A 5,598-nucleotide genomic window follows, 5' to 3' on the forward strand; every position below is an offset into this window, starting at 1 on the left:
TTATTTCATCTCGTAGAGTGCCTGGTCCAAAATTATTAATGGATTCTTCTTGCAGATGCAATTTGATATTGCGACTCGACTCCGCAAGTGGTGAGATTCCACTTGCTCATAAGTTAAGCTATTTGAAGATCATTTTCTTCATTGATATATTTGTTTAAGAGTATAAAATGGTTTTGCACCGATATGTCAAGTACCTTGTCGAGTTGATTATGTTGGTATTAAGGCACTCAACATGGTTGAAAAGAAAATAAAGCTCAAAAATTGAATATGAATCTAACATAGGACACGCAGAAATTGTCGAAAAGGCATGGGACATGCCGAGAAATTTTGACATGAATATTGGTACTCCAAGCCCAACGTACTTATTATATAAAGAAGAAAATCAAAGTCTAATACTCGCCAACACTTACAAGAAAAGTAAATTTATATTTATCCCAAATCCTAAGAGAGTTCAAAAAAAATTTAATAGCGGCTTTCAGTGCAATCTTTTTCCTCGTATAACAACTGTGAATCCCACACAACTGCATTCTACTTGTCATTCTTTGTCTTTACCTTTCTACAGACAAAGCATAATCTCTTCACCTGCACTATCATTCACCCAATCTCAAGGTTTCGATCTAGTATGCAATTGAGAGACATTGCGACAGGAAGAATTTGTTTCAAACATATGTTGTTCGTCATCTGTAAGGTTTTATTACCTTTGTCCAAGGCTGTCTCTTTGCTTTTGTTGTTGCATATCTCAATGATCTTATCACCAATAAATATTTGGAGGGAGATTTGCAGACTTTCAAGAGTTAACTCAAAAAATGCTGATGTTGTGTGGGTTCCTGACTATTTTGAAATTAGCATGGTTGCACATCAGCTTGGGAAGTCATAGAAATATAAAGAAATACTCTGTATTGGGGCTGTGATAAGAGGTGATATGTCTCACTATGATGTTGTCATTGATGCTGCCACATCCGGAGTACTTTCAGCAGATCTAAATTATGGTACTCCTGGCATATTTGGTGTCTTGATATGTGATACCTTGGAGCAAGCTTTCAATCGCGTCAGTGAATAATCTGGAAATAAAGGTATGCTGAAGCAATATTGACATCTATTGAGATAATATCATTGTTTGAGCACCACCTAAAGCCTTAAGAGGTGGAGGAGCCCTTCTTACGAGCACACTGTTTATTGCAAGAATATTGTTGTGATTCTTACCTTTTAAAAGAATCTTGTTCACATCACCATCTGATGTAGCTGCTCAAACTAGTAAGATAAGACACGTACAGCTGGATCAGATGACCAGACACTCGCTCCCCCAGCTAGAGTTGCGAGAGGCCGGGATCGGGATAGAGGCCGAGGACGTCCACGTAGTGCAGCCAGAGCACCCGCACGAACTGCTAAAGATGAGCCACCAGTAGCTCTAGTTGGAGGGCAGGTACCTGAGATGCCTGTTACTGCACCAGCCCTCCAGGAGACTCTCGCCCAGTTTCTGAGCATGTTCGCACATTGTCTCAGGCAGGGTTGATACCACTTGCTACTGCCATATCTCAGGCCGAGGGAGGAGTACAAACTCCCAACGCCCATACCCCAGAGCAGCAGGTTCAGGTTGATCAGGTCCCAGAGGTCATACCAGTGCAACCGGTAGCCCCAGTTCAGCCCGAGGTTAGGGCAACAGTTTCTGAGGGGGAGCAGCTGAGGCTCGAGAGGTACAAGAAGTACCACCCTCCTACTTTCAGTGGCTTGGAGTCAAAGGATGCCTAGTGTTTTCTTGAGGAGTGCCACCGTATCCTCCGTACTATGGGTATTGCGGAGTCTAGTAGGGTTGCTGTCACTACATTCCAGCTTAAGGGAACGACCTATCAGTGGTGGGGAGCATATGAGTTGGGTAGTCCGGCCGAGGCAGCTTCACTTACTTGTACTCAGTTCTCAGATATATTCTTGAGGGAGTATGTTCCCCAAAGTCTCAGAGATGCATGGCGCGCATAGTTTGAGCAGTTGCGCTAGGGTTCTATGACCCTGTCCTAGTATGCGGTCCGGTTCAGTGATTTCGCTAGGCATACACCAGCCTTGGTTGCTACTGTTAGAGAGTGAGTCTGTCAATTTATCGAGGAGCTCAACCCCAGTATCAGATTTAGCATGGCCCGAGAGTTGGAGATGGACATCGCATACCAACAGGTAGTGGGGATCGCTAGGAGATTAGAGGGTATGTTGACTCTGGAGAGAGAGGAGAGGGAGGCCAAGAGGTCTCGAGATTCTGGCACATATAGTGGTACTCGTGCCCCAGTTGAAGCTCGTCATGGTAGGGGCTATGTGAGTCGCTCTGTTCATTCAGCACTTCTAGCCTCCTGTGGTATTCCGGCCACTCCTAGGCCTCAAGCTCCCTATTATACACCGCCATTGTTTAGTGCACCTCCTGCACGGGGTGCTTTCAGTGGTCAGTCTAGCCGATCAGGCCTTAGCTAGCCACAACAACCACATCCTCTGAGAGCATGTTTTGAGTGTGGTGACACTCATCATATGGTGAGGGATTGCCCAGACTCAGGAGGGGTGCACCTCCACCGACTACTCAGGCTCCGCGTATTCCACCGAGCCCTCAGGCTTCTCAATTAATGGTCGCCGCACCACTTGCTACCCCACCTGCACATCCAGCTAGAGGTGGAGGTCGGGCAGGCAGAGGTCGCCCTAGATGGGGAGGCTAGGCCAGATATTATGCTCTTCCTTCTAGGACGGAGGTAGTTGCATCCGACTCAGTCATCACAGGTATTGTTCCAACCTGTCATAGAGATGCATCAGTCTTATTTGATGCAGACTCCAATTATTCCTAAGTGTCATCTTATTTTTCTCTGTATTTGTGTGTATCCTGTGATTCTTTAAGTTCTCCTGTCTATGTGTCCACACCTGTGGGAGATTCTATTGTTGTTGACTGTGTGTATCGGTCGTGTTTAGTTGTTCTTGGTGGTTTTGAGACTAGAGCCGATATATTATTGCTCAGTATGGTAGATTTTGATATTATTTTGGGCATGGACTGGTTGTCACCCTATCATGCTATTCTCGATTGTCATGCCAAGACCGTGATGCTGGTTATGCCAGGATTACCACGGATAGAGTGGAGAAGTGCTTTAGATTATGTTCCTAGCAGAATTATCTCATTTCTAAAGGCTCAGTGTATGGTTGAGAAGGGGTGTAATGTTTATTTAGATTTCGTGAGGGATGTCAGTGTTAATACTCTTACCATGGAGTCAGTTCCGGTAGTGAGGGATTATCCAGATGTATTTCTGGCAGATCTTCCGTGCATGTCGCCTGACAGGGATATTAACTTTAGTATTGATTTGTTACCGGGCACTCAGCCCATTTCTATTCCACCCTATCGTATGGCCCCATCAGAGTTGAAAGAGTTAAAGGATCAATTACAAGAGTTGCTTGATAAGGGCTTCATTGTCCTAGTGTGTCGCCTTGGGGTGCTCTAGTCTTGTTTGTAAATAAGAAGAATGGTTTCATGCGCATGTGTATTGATTATCGCCAGTTGAACAAGGTTACAATGAAGAACATGTATCCATTGCCACGTATTGATGACCTATTTGATCAGCTACAGGGTGCCAGAGTGTTCTCTAAGATTGACTTGTGTTCAGGCTATCATCAGTTGAAGATTCGGGAGCCACATTTCACGAAGACTGCCTTCAGGACTCAGTATGGACATTACGAGTTCCTTGTGATGTCTTTTGGGATGACCAACGCCCCAACAGCATTCATGCACTTGATGAACAGAGTATTTCAACCCTATCTTGACTCATTCTTCATTGTATTTATTGACGACATTCTGGTGTACTCCCAAAGCCGGGAGGATCATGAGCATCACCTGAGGATTATGCTTCAGACCTTGAGAGAAAAGAAGTTATATGCAAAATTTTCAAAGTGCAAATTTTGGCTAGATTCGGTGGCATTTTTGGGTCATGTAGTATGGAGTGAGGGGATCAAGATAGATCCAAAGAAGATTGAAGCAGTGTCGAGTTGGCCCAGACTGTCTTCAGCTACGGAGATCCAGAGTTTTCTGGGTTTGGCAGGGTATTACCGTCGATTTGTATAGGGTTTCTCATCTATTGCAGCACCTATGACCAGATTGACCCAGAAGGGTGCTCCGTTCAGGTGGACCGAGGAGTTTGAGGAGAGCTTTCAAAATCTCAAGACACATTTAACCACATCCCAGTACTCGGTGCGGTGTTGATGTAGGATGGCAGGGTGATTGCCTACGCGTCTAGACAGCTGAAGGTGCATGAGAAGATATATTTGTCCACAACCTCGAGTTAGCAGCTAGTGTTCATGCCTTGAAGATTTGGGGACACTATTTGTATGGTGTCCCTTGTGAGGTCTACACCGACCACCGGAGTCTATAACATCTGTTCGAATAGAAGGATCTTAACTTGCGGCAGCGGAGGTGGTTAGAGTTGCTTAAGGACTATGATATCACCATTCTATATCATCCCGGGAAGGCCAACGTGGTGGCCTATGCCTTGAGTTGCAAGGCGGAGAGTTTGGACAGCTTAGCATAGCTACCGGTAGCATAGAGGCCATTAGCCTTGGATGTTCAGGCCTTGTCCATCCAGTTTGTTAGATTGTAAGTTTCTGAGATGAGCTGAGTTTTGGCTTGTGCGGTTTCTCAGTCTTCTCTTTATGATCGTATCAGAGAGCGTCAGTATGAGGACCCCCATCTGCTTGTCCTCAAGGACACAGTTCAGTATGGCGATGCCAAGGAGGTCACTATCAGAGATGATGGTGTATCGTGGATGCAGGGCAGGCTATATGTGCCCAATGTAGATGGTTTGCATGAGTTGATTCTCTAGGAGGCTCACAGTTCGCGGTACTCCATTCATCCAGGTGTCGCGAAGATGTATCGGGACTTGAGGCAGCATTACTGGAGGAGGAGAATGAAGAAGGACATAGTGGAATATGTAGCTCGGTGCCTAAACTGTCAGCAAGTGAAGTATGAGCATCAACAACCAGGTAGATTGCATTGGAGGTTAGTGATCCTAGAGGGAAAATGGGAGTAGATCACTATGGATTTGGTTGTTGGGCTCCCACTGACTCAGAGGAAGTTCGATGTAGTTTGGGTGATTGTGGATAGATTGACCAAGTCAGCTCATTTCATTCTAGTGGTGACTACTTACTCTTCAGAGCAGTTGGCTCAGGTTTATATTTGCAAGATTGTCAGGCTTCATGGCGTGCCGGTATCTATCATCTCTGACCGGGGTTTGTAGTTTACATCGCGGTTCTGGAGGGATGTGCAACATGAGTTGGGCACGCGCGTGGAGTTGAGTACAGTATTTCACCCTCAGATAGACAGACAGTCCAAACGCACTATTCAGATATTGGAGGATATGCTTCGTGCGTGTGTGATGGAGTTTGGGGGTTTTTGGGATTAGTTCTTGCTGCTTGTGGAGTTTTCCTACAACAACAGTTATCATTCGAGCATTCAGATGGCCCCGTATGAGGCTTTGTATGGTAGACGATGTCGGTCTCCGGTGGGTTGGTTTGAGCCGGGCTAGGCTAGGCTATTGGGTACAGACTTGGTTCAGGATGATTTGGAAAAGGATAAATTGATTAAGGATCGACTTC

General features: G+C 45.5%; 1 pseudogene; it reads left to right on the forward strand.

Moving 5' to 3' along the window:
• The first annotated feature begins 314 nt into the window (after positions 1-314).
• On the forward strand, positions 315-1,206 carry LOC104119908 (6,7-dimethyl-8-ribityllumazine synthase, chloroplastic-like; annotated as a pseudogene).
• Positions 1,207-5,598: the final 4,392 nt, after the last annotated feature.

Source organism: Nicotiana tomentosiformis, chromosome 12 (genome assembly GCF_000390325.3).
Source record: "Nicotiana tomentosiformis chromosome 12, ASM39032v3, whole genome shotgun sequence".
NCBI classification, from domain to species: domain Eukaryota; kingdom Viridiplantae; phylum Streptophyta; class Magnoliopsida; order Solanales; family Solanaceae; genus Nicotiana; species Nicotiana tomentosiformis.